We start from the raw sequence: 14,981 nt of genomic DNA on the forward strand, positions 1-14,981 counted from the left end.
GATTTCCTATTTAATAAATGGTATTGGGAGAACTAGCTAGCCATATGCAGAAAACTGAAACTTGACCCCTTCCTTACACCTTATACAAAAATTAACTCAAGATGGATTAAAGACTTAAACATAACACCTAAAACCATAAAAACCCTAGAAGAAAACCTAGATGATACCATTCAGCACGTAGGCATCAACAAACACTTCATGTCTAAAACACCAAAAGCAATGGCAACAAAAGCCAAAATTGACAAATGGGACCTAAGTAAACTAAAGAGCTTCTGACAGCAAAAGAAACTATCATTAGAGTGAACAGGCAACCTACAGAATGGGAGAACATTTTTGTAATCTATCCATCTAACAAAGGACCAATATCCACAATCTACAAGGAACTTAATCAAATTTACGAGAAAAAAATAAAACCACCCATCAAAAAGTGAGCCAACGATATGAACAGACGCTTCTCAAAAGAAGACATTTATGCAGCCAACAAACATGAAAAAAAGTTCATCATCCCTGATCATTAGAGAAATGCAAATCAAAACCACAATGAGATACCATCTCATGCCATTTAGAATGGTGATCGTTAAAAAGTCAGGAAACAACAGATGCTGGAGATGACTGGAGAAATAAGAATGCTTTTACACTGTTGGTGGGAGTGTAAATTAGTTCAACCATTGTGGAATACAGTCTGGTGATTCCTCAAGGATCTAAAACTAGAAATACCATTTGACCAGGCAATCCCTTTACGGGTTATATACCCAAAGGATTATAAATCATTCTACTATAAAGACACAGGCACACTTATGTTTATTGAGGGATTGTTCACAATAGCAAAGACTTGGAACCAACCCAAATGTCCATCAATGATAGATGTGATAAAGAAAATGTGGCACATGTACACTATGGAATACTAAGCAGCCATAGAAAAGGATGAGTTTATGTCCTTTGCAGGGACATGGGTGAAGCTAGAAAGCATCATTCTCAGCAAACTAACACAAGGACAGGAAGCCAAACATGGCATGTTCTCATTCATAAGTTGGAGTTGAACAATGAGAACACATGGAGGGGAACATCATACACCGGGGCTTGTCGGTGGGTGGAGGGTTAGGGGAGGTATAGCATTAGAAGAAATACCTAATGTATGTGATGGGTTGATGGGTGCAGCAAACCACTACAACACATGTATACCTATGTAACAAAACTGCACGTTCTGCACATGTACCCCAGAACTTAAAGTATATACAAAAAAGAAATACATATTTATATATAGACATATACTATACATATATTAAAATATATATAATGCACAATATACATGTATTATATATATTGCACAAATTTCATCTATAGGTAATACATATATAATTATAAAATATGTGGATGCATATATTGTATATGTTTAGGAATACTTATATTTATAAATTAGTTATATAGCTTATGTGATTTATACATATATTAAATTATAAGATATTAACTTAAAAGTATAAATTATAGTTTTCTATCACATGTAAATTCCATATCACTCGATAGACAGTAATAAATTTTACATTTTATATACTTCATGAGTTCCATATTAACACTTAGGCATAAATAATTGTAACTCTGGTTAAAAGAGTGAAATAAGATACTAGAGGGAATTTAGAGGAAAGTTCTAGACAAAGATCACTTACATACTCAACATCGTTATCTGAATATTACTTAAGCCCTCAGCCAAGTAACTTTAGGCAAAGCACAACTTATAGTCACATGAAATGACTGGGAGTATCACTTCCTCTGCCATTACGTTGGTTGAAGCATCATCATTTGTTTGGTCTCTCTGCTTGAACCTGATACTCACTTGCAGCTTACAGTTTGTTCTCCCTGTAGCCAGAATTTATACTCTGCGTAAAACCAAAAGGAGTTGTCTTTGATCTCACTTAAGTGTTTTATTTTGTTCATCTTGCCACATGATGGGAGTATGACTACTTGCTTAATTCTAGTCTCAGAATTATTTCAATGGTTATTTTCTCTGCCTGGAATTCTCTTCCTCCAAATATCTGCCTAGATTACTACCCCAAAGGTTTAGTCTTTGCTTAAGTAAAGCATTTTTAAAGTCATGCCACTCCAAAAGACATTTGCCAACATCTTCCTATCACTTATTAATTTATCAAAATATGTTTTACCACTGAACATTTTACTTTACTTTTTTCTTGCTTGTAGATTGACAAAAAATGTAAGCTTCATGACAGTAAGCCTAATTGCATGATTTTATAACCAATAACCCTTAGCCCACATGAAAATAAATGCTTAAGCACTTCATATTTTACAAATGAATGACTGCTAATTGTTTTTGTTCTATATTCAATATCATTACGTTGAAATGTAAAGAATATTAATTTCTTTAAAATATTGTTTAACAGATTCTTAAATATGATTTAATTTTTAAAGACCATCTTGCCTATTGCTTTCCAGAACAGAAAATGTTTTATTCCTCTAAAATGTGCTGCTTTTGCTTTAAAATATTTCTGTAGGAAATTTTTTTCTGTGGCTCCTACTGATTAAATAATCAAGTCTAAATATCATAACTTCAAATTATGAATTCAGCTTATTTTTCTGTTCTCATGTCTTCTCTATCTCTTTTTACCAACTTTTTTCAGAAAAAACCCCACATTTTCCTATCCAAATATAATCTATGTATTAAATATTCTTCCTACATCTGTATATCTTATTTCTATAATAAAGAGCTGCTTTTCTTTCAAAGCCCATTCTAAAAACCTAATCAATGTGTACATATAATGAACCATATATTCTATATATTCCTACTATTTGCAATACAAATTCCTGCATGAACATGGACCATTATATCTTGTAAAGTTATTGCACTATCCTTTACACTTGATTTATTTCATATTAGGCAGTAAGCTCTCTAACTACAGGGCTCAGGATTGGATTTTCTGAGAAGCGGGATGAGGCCTGTTTCCTGTATGTGCCCTATTACGTTACAATTCTTTGTCTGTACTGGTATTCTGCCTGTCTTAATTGCAAGTTTTTTAAGTACAAATTTTATGATTTTTTATGGTAATCTTTTGGACTTCGAAAATGTTCCAATAATGTTTGTTAGCAAAGAATATTGAAATGATTTAGTATCCTTTCTCCATCATAAATTCCATTCATATTTCAAATAGTTTAACTTTTCTATTTTTTTTTTTTTTTTGAGAGAATGACTCTTCTCTGTCCCCTAGGGTGGAGTGCAGTGGCACAATCTCAGCTCACTGCAAACTCTGCCTTCTGGGCTCAAGCGAGTCTCATGCCTCAGCCTCCTCAGTGGCTGGTATTACAGGCACGCATAACCACGACAGGCCAATTTTTGTATTTTTAGTAGAGAATAGGGTTTCACCATGTTGGTCAGCCTGGTTAAGTTTCCTTCTAAGGCCAAGCGTGGTGGCACATGACAGTTATCCCATGTAATTTGGGAGGTTGAGGTGGGCAGATCACTTGATCCCAGGAGTTCAAGATTAGCCTGGGCAACAGTGAGACTCCAACAGTAGAGAAAAATAATTAACTAGGTGTTGTGGTGCATGCCTATGGTTCCAGCTACTGGGAAGTCTGAGATGGGAGTATCACTTGAGCCTGGGATGTCAAGGCTGCAGTGAGCACTGATTATGTAATTGTACTCCAGCCTCGATGACAGAGTGAAACCCTGTGTAAAAAAATAATAATAATAATAATTCTGGCCATTTTTGTCTTATTAATTGTGGCTATTGATAGACTAAATATTACCCCCTTCAGAAGGTACTACATGATATCCTACATTAGGCTTTAAGAAAAAGACCATGATATTCTTTCAAAAGTAGCTATTTGTAGATGTGTGTTTTTCAGGACTAATTTTGTTGTGTCATTTTGGATTTTCATGATTGATAATGACCTTTCATGACTTCAGATTTTCATTTTTTATAAATTCTCAGTTTATATTTGTTTAATTGGATTATAGATTTTTTTCTAACAACTGAGTTCAGGAATCAAACTATAACTCTGTCGGTTTTTCCCTTTGCTTCTAAATACCTTTTCATTTATTCTATTTGTTCATTTTTTTTTTTTAAGAAACATAGTCTCCCAGGCTGGAGTGAAGTGACAAGATCATAGGTTACTGCAACCTCAAACTCCCTGGCTCAAGCAATTCTTTCCCAACAGACTTCAAAGTAGCTAGGGCTACAGGCACAGTCCATAACACCCAGCTATTTTTTTTTTCTAGAGACAGCATCTCACTATGTTCGCCAAGCTAGTCTGGAACTCTTGGCCTCAAGTGATCCTCCTGCCTCAGTTTCCCAAAGTATTGAAGTTATAGGCATGAGCCCCTGTGGCTTCAAAGACTTTTTATATAAGTTCCCTACTTCTCAATTTTTTAAAATCACTAAAAATGCTTCTGCTTTATTTATTTGTGATTGAAGAAAATACATTCCTTCATGAACCTTTATAGAATTGGTAAGGTGTTTCTACAACCCCCTCACAATACTAACTTTGCCTTTATATAGGAAGTACCCAGCAGTCTTCTTGTGACTGACTCCAGATACATAAATTATTATTCCTAGTCTTGTGAGTATGTTGATGGTGGCAGAAGAAGGGGTCTAGAAGCTTGACTGACAACTTCTTGATACTGCTGCCAAAGTTATTGTGAGCTGAAGAAACAGAGATGAGAAGGATATGAGACATGCATTATTCCATTAGGCAATTTATAGCATGGCTTTCCTATAAGATTTTATATTATAGCTTTCATTCATTACAAATATCCCTGAGACAGTTCAAATTCTCCTTTTCTCCATCTTATCTCATATATACTTACTTCATAGACTCTTGGATTTTGGCAAATCACCTTACACCAGGTAACATGATACAGAGTAATTTCAATGCCTGACATTGTGATTTTTACTTCCTTTGTTACCCATATAAAGAGGAATAATATGGATTCAATTGTATGCTAGTTTTTTATACACTTCTGATTTTATTTTTCCATTAATTCTGTTTTTATTGTCAACCTCTGAATTACATTAATGACATAGAGAATATGACTCTTGTGGCTTAGTCTGATATTGCTATACCCTGCAGTGTCTGTACAAGCACTTATAACAGCTCTTCCAAAAGATGTTGTAAGTGTGGAAATCTGGCATTTCTTCACTTCTGATAGGGTATTGGAGAAGAACCACTCCTATATCCCCCATTCCTGGATCTGTTCCGATTTGTGGATTAAATCTTGGGTGCAGGCAGATTTTGGGGCCCAGTAAAACACTGGTCAATGACTCCAGAAATGGTTAGTGTGCATTGCATTCTGGTCAATGACTCCTGAAATGGTTAGGGTGAAAATAGTTCCTAATGGAATGGAAACATAAAGAATACAATAAAGATTAAAGTGAGAAAAGCATTTAATTTTACTTCAATTTAAACTTAAATGTTTGCTAAAATATAATTTTTGTTGGCTGGGCATGGTAGGTCAGACCTGTAATCCCTGCATTTTGAGAGGCTTGTAATCCCATGACTGCCCAACACAGGCAGACAACTTCAGGTCAGGAGTTTCAGACCAGCCTGGATAATACCGTGAAACCTATCACTACTAAAAATACAAGAAAAAAATGGGTAGGTATTGTGGCACGCACCTTTAGTCCAAGCTACTCAGGAGGCTCAGGCAAGAGAATCATTTGTATCGGGAATGGAGGTTATAGTGACTGAGATTGTGCCACTGCACTGCAGCCTGGATGACAAAGCAAGACTCCATCTCAATAATAATAATAATACAATAAAAAATAAAATAAAATAAATCCTTATTTAGCAATTTAAGCACTTGATATTTTACAAATGAATGATCCCTCATTTTTGTTCTATATGCTATATCATTACAGTGAAATATAAACAGTATAAATTTCTTTAATAGACTGCATTGTTGCTAGATGCTGACAATGGGGCAACCATTGGGATCAATGAGTATAACCACTGCTTCTGAGAATTAGGAACTAAATGCCTTTATATTGTACTTCATTTTGTACTTATTGTTAATTTGTTTGTTTTTGGGACAGGTTCTCACTCTGTCACCCAGACTGGAGTGTAGTCGTTTGATCATGGCTAACTGCAGCCTTGACCTCTCCACTCAAGCAATCCTCCTACCTTAGACTTCTGAGTAGATCATACTACAGGCATATACCACCGAAAGTAGCTAATTTTTGAAACAAATATTTTTAGAGATAAGGTCTTTCTATGTTGTTCAGGTTGGTCTTGAACTCTTGGACTTAAGTGATCCTTCCAGTTCAGCCTCCCAAGCAGCTGGCACCACAGGCGTGCACCACCAAGCATAGCTAATTTAAAAAAAATCATATATTAGAGATGGGGTATCCCTGTGTTGCCCAAGATGATCATGAACTCCTGGGATCAAGTGATTCTTTCACTGCAGCCTCCCAAAATGCTGAGATTACTGGTGTGAGCCACAGCACCTGTTCAGTATTTTCTCCCCCTTTCTTTCCTTCCTTCTCTTTCTTTCCCTTTCTTTTTTCTTTCTTTCTTCCTTCCTTTCTTCCTTCCTTCCTTCCTTCCTTCCTTCCTTCCTTCCTTCTTCTTTCTTTCTTTCTTTCTTTCTTTCTTTCTTTCTTTCTTTCTTTCTTTCTCTTTCTTTCTCTCTTTCTCTCTTTTCTTTCGTTTATTTCTTACAGGGTCTCACTCCCAGCAACATGTCATGGCTAGTGTCCATGGCTGAATCCTGCCAGGGCATTATTCTCAGTTGGTGGTAGATCCTGTCTACAGCCAGCTGTCTGACTAAACTGTAATTATGTAGAACAAGGCTAAAGAGCAGTGGCTCAATACAGCCAAGTTATCAGGCTTAGGTGTTCCTACCACCTCAGCCTCCCAAGGAGCTAAGATGGGGTCTCACTCCAGTTGCCCAGGCTGGAGTGTAGTGGAACAATCTTGGCTCACTGCCACCTCTGTGTCTCAGGTTCAAGCTATCTTCCTGCCTTAGCCTCTTGAGTATCTGCAAGTACGGGTATGCACCACCATGCCCAGCTAATTTTTGTATTTTTGGTACAGATGATGTTTCAGCATGTTGCCCAGGCTGGTCTCAAACTCCTGGGCTGAAGCAATTTTCATGCATTGATCTCCCAAAGTGCTGGGGGTTACAGGAATGAGCCACCATACCTGGCCTATTATTTTCTAAAGAAGATTAAAGTCCCTTTCATGTATCAAAATCCAAGGCAAATATAGTTAATAATGATAAAATAGATCTAAAAACTAAATGTAAGCATAATTCCATTCTCATGGTTCTAAATACTTACAGTTTAGTCAGACAGCTGGCTGTAGACAGGATCCACCACACAACTCAGAATAATATCCTGGCAGGATTCAGCCATGGACACTAGCCAGGACGTGTTGCTGGATGCTGATAATGGGGCCATCAATGGGGTCAACATGTATAACCACAGATTCTGAGAATTAGGTACTATAAATGGGGGGGAATGGTAAATATAACATGAAAAACAGTATCCTTTCAAGTGATCAGTGAGATATGTCATCCTATATATTTACTTGTTTGATGAAGAGGAAATTAAGGAAATACAGAGAAGAACGAGAAGGAGTAAAGAAAAGCATCTTCAAAATGTAGAATTAAGGGAAAGGGCTCCATTAAATATAGTAAATGAGATAAATAATATAGAGAAGAAAGAAATAATAATATTTTAAAGACTAAAAACAAAACAAAACCCTAAGTACTCAGAACAAGTCTTAGTCAGCAGATTTACTTGAGAAAAAAAATTCCATGTTCTGTAACTTACCAGCAGAACAGTGAAGAAACAATCCCCAAGAAGAAAAGTAGAACTCCCATGTTGGCTTAAGTGTGTGCGAATAGAAGATAGGGTTTATGGTTATCTATGAAGATAGGGTTTTAGGAAACTATTTTGGAGATTAAAATGGCAGGATATAGAATGTCTGACATCATAAGAGGTCCTTGTGAGATAACTGCCTTCCTTTAGGATTAACTAAGCGTTATATGCAAGAAATGTAGCCAAATTAAAGGAGATATTAAAATTTTAACTCTTCCATTAGTTCAGTGTTAACCATTAATTTTGGAGTAGGGACAGATAATATTCCAGTCCCACACCTTTTAAAAATTTAGGGTCTATTCTGTGTTACTATGTAGCTTTTTTTTTTTCATTCTTTTTTTGAGATGCAGTCTCACTCTGTCACCCATGCTGGAGGGCAGTGGTAGAATCTTGGCTCACTGCCACTTCTGCCTCCAGAGTTCAAGACATTCTACTGTCTCAGCCTCCTGAGTAGCTGGGACAACAGGTGCACACTAGCACGCCTGGCTAATTTTTGTATTTTCAGTAGAGACAGGGTTTCACCATGTTGCCCAGGCTGGTCTTGAACTCCTGTGCTTAAATGATCGCACCGTCTCAGCCTCCCAAAGTGCTGGGATTGTAGGTATGAGCCAACATGCCCTGCCAATACTTAGCATTTATCTATCAAATACTACTTAGTAATTAAAAACAAATAGATAATCTATATTATCTAACATATTTTCTGCAAGAAGTTAAGGAAATATTGATAATTATTTAAAATAACCAATAAATAAATATAAAGAACAATAGCACATTTCATTCATATATCTATTGACATACCCACATCTACTCATTATTATATCTCTACTCAGAAACACTCATATTGTAAATTTATAGAAAATATCTCAAGACAAATTATCTGGCTTTCCTTTAATGGCAATCTGAAGCAAAGAGCTACAATTCAGTAAATTTTTATCAAATCTCTCAATTGGAATGTGCTATAAGTCAGACACATATATGAGGAAGACCAGTCTTTGCTCTCAGGGAGTTTTCAAGGCAGGGGAGAACAATTAATACACAGTATGGGTAGTTGCTACTAAACAAAATAGAAAAGCTAAAGTCAATTATATATAAATAAATTTATATTCCATACTATATAAGTCATGAGATAACAGAGAAGGCAGATTATGCAGATTAATGATTTTATTCTAGATCGAAATATATTCTATCATTCCACTTAGCAATTATAGTACATTACTTTCAACTTCAAGATGACTGTAAGATGGCCTCACTGTACCCATCTCTATGTCCTTGTTCAAAATACCAAAAAAGAGGAAAGAAAATAGGGGGAAAACTTTTTTTTTCTTTCTTTTTTGCTTTTATTTTTTTTTTGAGACGTAGTCTTACTCTGTAGTCCAGGCTGGAGTGCAGAGCTGTGATTTCAGCTCACTGCAACTTCTGCCTCCCAGGTTCAATTGATTCTCCTGCCTCAGCCTGCCGAGTAGCTGGGATTACAGGTGCCCACCATCATGCCTGGTTAATTTTTCTCTTTTTAGTAGAGATGTGGTTTCACCGTGTTGGCCAGGTTAGTCATGAACACTGACCTCAGGTGATCCGCTCACCTTGGCCTCCCAAAGTGCTATGATTACAGGCCTGAGCCATCACACCCAGCCAATAAATGATTTAAAAAAATAATTAGCCAGGGATGGTGGTGCATTCCCCTAAGTCTTAACTACTGGGGAAGCGAAGGAAGAGGATATGTGAGACTTAGAATTGGAGGCTGCAGCGAGCTATAATGGCACCACTGCACTACAGGCTGGGGAGGGAGACCCTGTCTCAAAAAAAAAAAAAAAAAAAGAGAACAAAAGTAGAAAAGAAGGAAGGAAGGGAGGAAAAGAAAGATAAGAGTAGGGAAGTGAAAGGGAAAAGAAAAAAATACAGGGAGAGGAAGAAGGAAGAATTTGTCAGCAAAATAGTGGCACTTAAGCAGATTTTTCAGATTTATGCCCTAGCATTCATTACATATTAATTTGTTTTTTGTGTGTGTTTACTAGTTTTGTTTTGTTTTTTGACACAGGTTCATGCTGTATCACCCAGTCCAGAGTGCAGCGGCGTGATCTTGTCTTAGTGCAGATTCCACCTCCCGGGTTTAAGGGATTCTCCCAGCTCACCACCTGTAGCTGGCACCACAGGCCCATGCCACTACTCCCAGGTAATCTTATTGTATTTTTGGTAGAGACAGGGTTTCACCATCTTGGCCAGGCTGGCCTTGAACTCCTGACCTCAAGTTATCTGCCCCACCTTGGCCTCCCAATGTGCTAGAATTACAGACATGAGCCACCAAGCTGTGCCTACATACAGGGTTTTTCTTTCTTTCCAAACAATTCTTGATAAATCATGTTTTTTCTTGAAATTATCTGTCATCTTATTTTTCACTTGACTATGATAATAGTGCAACGATTTCTTACAATTCTTTTATTTTTCTTTCTCTTGTTAAATTATCTTGTTATTTATTCTTCCACTGTGTGTATGTGAGTTTGTGTGTGTACTCATACATGTGTATTTCTTCATTTCTTTACCTTCCTTGTATGCATGTATAACTGTAAGTATACATTAATATAAATAAACTATTGGATATTTTACTTGGTGCACAACATCCAAAGCAACTCAATTTTTAAAGTATATTTTATATATTTTTGACCAGTCACTAAGGAAAGCAGGATTGCAAGTATACCTCTAGGTGTCACTGAATATAAATGTAATTATAACAATTCTATACATTTTTTAGCCCTAAACTATGTTGTATGTACCGTGCTCAAACATTATTAATCTTATGATAATAATATCTAGTAGACACTGTTATTATATTCTCTTGTTGATTGGGTAAATTTCAAAGATTAAGCAGTCTAACTTCACACAGCTATTAAGTGGTGAAGGTTAGATTTTTCTTGGTTTGCTTAACTTTATATTGTACAAATCACCACTACATTATACTATCTTATAGATATTAAGCTTTTAGTCAAATGATTTTTAACTGCTGTCCTAAAAAAAAGTAGCCTATTTGCATGGCAAGCAAAATGTTTCATGATCTTGCCCTCCCTCCCTGTGTCCACTACTGACATTCCCTGATCTTTGTGTATTTAGTCCTATTTCACTGACCACAAGAAAATGTAGGTTATTCCATCAAGTTGATTTTTACTTATAACACTGCATGTTTCCGCACATTCTCCTAGCAAATATCATTCTACATTTGTGTTTTTGCTTTTCCTTCCACCACACAGATTTTAAAAACACCGTTCATCTGCATGTTTTATCTCTGCCTAGAAAATATTTCTTAGTATTATGTAATATATTAAAAATCATTTTCAGTCTTGTTTTTTCCATTTCTTTATAAGAGATAGTTTTCTTTAAGAGCAAAATATTTCTGGAGGAAAGATTTGTTGGTTTAAATCCTAATTTTTTTAGTGATATCCTCCTAAAACTGTGTTGCTTTCAAATGCTTGTAACTTAAGTTTCCTGTTTTGCAAATTAGGCCTAGTAAAAATTTTACAAATGTTATGGGACTTCTAAAAATGAAGTTAGTATAAAATGTATGTAGATATTTTATCAAAGCGGTTGATCCTTATCATTATTTAGAAAATGACATTATGTGTATCCTCTTTTAAAAAAAAACACTGAAGCATTTTCTCATACATCTTATGGCATCAACCATTACGTATTATTTACAAATCTGTTTTTCCTGTGGTGTAGCCTCACTAGCTAACTTATTAATTCATTTTTGTATTAGTTATCAATTTAGTATAATATACTACTCAATTACATGTAACATTAGTAAATGTATTCCCTCAAGTAAATATAAATTTAAACAAAGGGAAATATTTTCTCTTCAAAATGGAAAAAGAGTAATCTATAATGTAGACAGAGCCATGGTCAAATTAATGTTTTTCTAGTAAGAATGTGACAAAAAGAATGTGAGAATAGAATGCTACAGTGGGTTTTGTAACAAAAAAACTAATAATAGAAATAGATTTGTAACCATAATTCAAGAAACTTTTTCTAAAATATACATAAACATATAAAATATCTTTCCTTCAGAGCATGATTTTACTGTTAGAATATTCATCAAAAGGCCGGGCGCGGTGGCTCACGCCTGTAATCCCAGCACTTTGGGAGGCCGAGGCGGGTGGATCACGAGGTCAAGAGATCGAGACCATCCTGGCTAACACGGTGAAACCCCGTCTCTACTAAAAAAATGCAAAAAATTAGCCGGGCGTGGTGGCGGGCGCCTATAGTCCCAGCTACTCGGGAGGCTGAGGCAGGAGAATGGCGTGAACCTGGGAGGCGGAGCTTGCAGTGAGCCGAGATTGCGCCACTGCACTCCAGCCTGGGTGACAAAGCGAGACTCCGTCTCAAAAAAAAAAAAAAAAAAAAAAAGAATATTCATCATCAAAAAAGGAAGCATTAAAAAGATAAATTAAAATATTTATGCAGACACAAACAGCTCTATATTGGTATGGTATAGTTTATGAACTAAGTAGTTCATAAGTGGGAGTATAGAATGTATAGACTTTAATTTGTTTAAATTAATATAAAACACTTAAAATGTGGCTTATAATAAGCCTTTTTTAAGGTACTGTTCTTTAAAATTCTGATATGCACAATTTATAGACAAACTCAGAAAAATAAGTTTGGGTTGCATTGTGTAGATATTTAAATGTATTTTTATGTTACATTTTATTTTGCAACAAAATTCATAAAATGGAATAGGTTGGGGGAGAATAACTTAACGGACAATATAGTCTGTCAGCTAATAAAATATTTTTCTCAGGCATATAAATGGTATTTATTTTACTAGAGCTCTGTTAATTAAGGATGTTACTTATTATATACAAATTGAGGACAGAGAAATTGCCTATTTGTGTATATTGTTTTTGTTAATTTTGGAATTTTGGGTCAAATCACTACATTTATCTACTAAGCAAATAAAATAAAGTGTTCAAATATTTCTATTACAACCAAAGAGCGAAGATACAAGATTAAGATGTAGAAACTTTACATTCCTAATTGACTTATTTTTCTTGCTTTCTTTTAATGTTACTTATTATTGCTTGTTTCTTATGGAATTCTTTAAATTTTAGTTATTACTTTTCCCCTTTATGCATTATTTTATGAAATAAGCTTATTGCTAATATTTGAGAGGGGGATGAAACATGGATGACTATTTCAAAATAAAAATACTTCTTTAAGGTTTATCACACTACCACAATTGAAAAAAGTAAATAATGAAAATAATATAGAACACATTTTGGCATTTTAATTTTCTTTCATTCTCTTTTTGTTTTTAATTCAAAAGTTTCTTGGGCCACGCTTTCTTTTATTTCTGTTACACTTCTCTTTCCCTACTTCCTTTGTGGCTCTCGCAGGGGTGGTATATCCGGGTTTCTAAGCTTTTTAGCTGGGTACGCCACTAGCCTCGACTTTTCCTTCAGCTCATGGTGACAGAGGGTTGTGCACAGGCGGTTTCTCAGAAAATCAGGGAAATTAGGCAAATAAATTCTTAATTTTAAGCAGAGAGGACATGTTTGATCTCAGGTGACAGAGATAATGTCTAAATCATCTCCTGCGAATAGAGGAAACGTGGTAATTCAATCCATGTCTCTCAGGCTTATTTTGGCAAATGTTAAGAAATGTTATAATTGTTATTATGTGTGGATTTATGTATATGAGTATAACTGGTTTCTTGTAAACCACGGAGTTTTTTCAGACCCCTAAGTTTTTGGATTTTTTTCTTTTTTCTTTTTGCTTTGATGGGTTTTCAATGTGTGGGTGTTGAATTATGGGAGGAAACAGTAGGGAGAGAACTCTTTACTGCTATTAAGAAACCCACTTTCGTTAAACTCACTGATTTTTCTTGGGTATTCTTCCCTTTACTGTCAGACATGTCCGACATGCGGGCAAGTTGTGGGAGATGGAGCTAGGGCGCCATTTTTTTTCATGTGCACTTTTTGTTAAAGTGGTTTTTTTCTGTGAATGTGGTCATAATTCAAATATATAGGCAATATACTTAACCACTGTGATTAAAAACTTGTATTTTTACTCATCACATGTCAAATTTGTGATTTGCTTGACAGAAATTTTGAAATTTTGACATAAATTGCATTACTTTAGTGTATGAGGAAGTCTGGGGCCATAAATTATCTCAGTTTAAATTTGTCTCCGTAAAACCTTTAATCGCCTCCTTCCTTGTATGACAATATTTGAAACATGTTTCATGTATCTCTGGCACCGTAAATAATTTAAACCGAATAAGTAGGTGTAATTGAGATAAATGGTGAAAGATAGCTTAAAACAGAGACAAAATAATACGTTTAAGTTACTCTGTTAACTTGGCACACGGACTTATTTTTGTAATCCTACCATTTTGGGAAGAGGAGTATGAGGATGGCTTGAAGTCACGAGTTAGAGACCAGCCTGCGTAATATAATGAGGTCCTTTAATCTACTGCCATGTCGGCACCAGGACCTAGTTTAGTGGAAGGCATTTTTTCACAGACAAGAGATGGGTAGGGGGAGAAGGTGGTGAGGTGGACACCTTGGGGAGGTGGGGGGCGGCCGTTCCAGGAGGAGTACAGGGTAGGAAGGGGTTTCGGGCCAGAGCAGTGTGACAGGGGCAGTGGTGGGACAGCGGGACTGCGAGTGGGACAGGGCAGGCCAGCGGGGAATAGGGAGGATGGATTGTGGATGAAACTTCCACCTCAGGTCACACTCAGGCATTACTATCTTCTAGGGAGAGTGCCGCCTAGATCCTCGCATGCGCATTTCACAGTAGGGCTCTTAACTCCTGTGAGAATCCAGTGCCTTTGCTGATCTAACAGGAGGCGGGACTCAGGCGGTGCCAGTAGTTCACCAACTGTTCTGCAGCCGGGTTCCTAACAGGCCACAGACAGATACTGGTTGGAGACTAGGGTTTGGGGATCCGTGATCTATTGTATATTTCAAATCACTGAAATATTGTAAAATACTTAAAACGTTCTCCCCCAGGAAAGCATGTATTTTAGTTAGCTTGGTTTAATCATTTATTAAAATTTCAAGCTGGTCGTGGTTGTTCACCCTTGAAATATCAACACCTTGGTAGCACCAGGCGAGAAGATCGCTTGAGTCCAGGAGTTCGAGACTAGCTTGGGTGCCATGGAGAATC

General features: G+C 36.2%; 1 pseudogene; it reads right to left on the minus strand.

The window, feature by feature from the left end:
* Positions 1 to 13,734, minus strand: part of LOC129530348 (uncharacterized) — a 30,561-nt pseudogene extending 16,827 nt beyond the window's left edge.
* Positions 13,735 to 14,981: the final 1,247 nt, after the last annotated feature.

The sequence above is a fragment of the Gorilla gorilla genome, chromosome Y, assembly GCF_029281585.2.
Source record: "Gorilla gorilla gorilla isolate KB3781 chromosome Y, NHGRI_mGorGor1-v2.1_pri, whole genome shotgun sequence".
NCBI classification, from domain to species: Eukaryota; Metazoa; Chordata; class Mammalia; order Primates; family Hominidae; genus Gorilla; species Gorilla gorilla.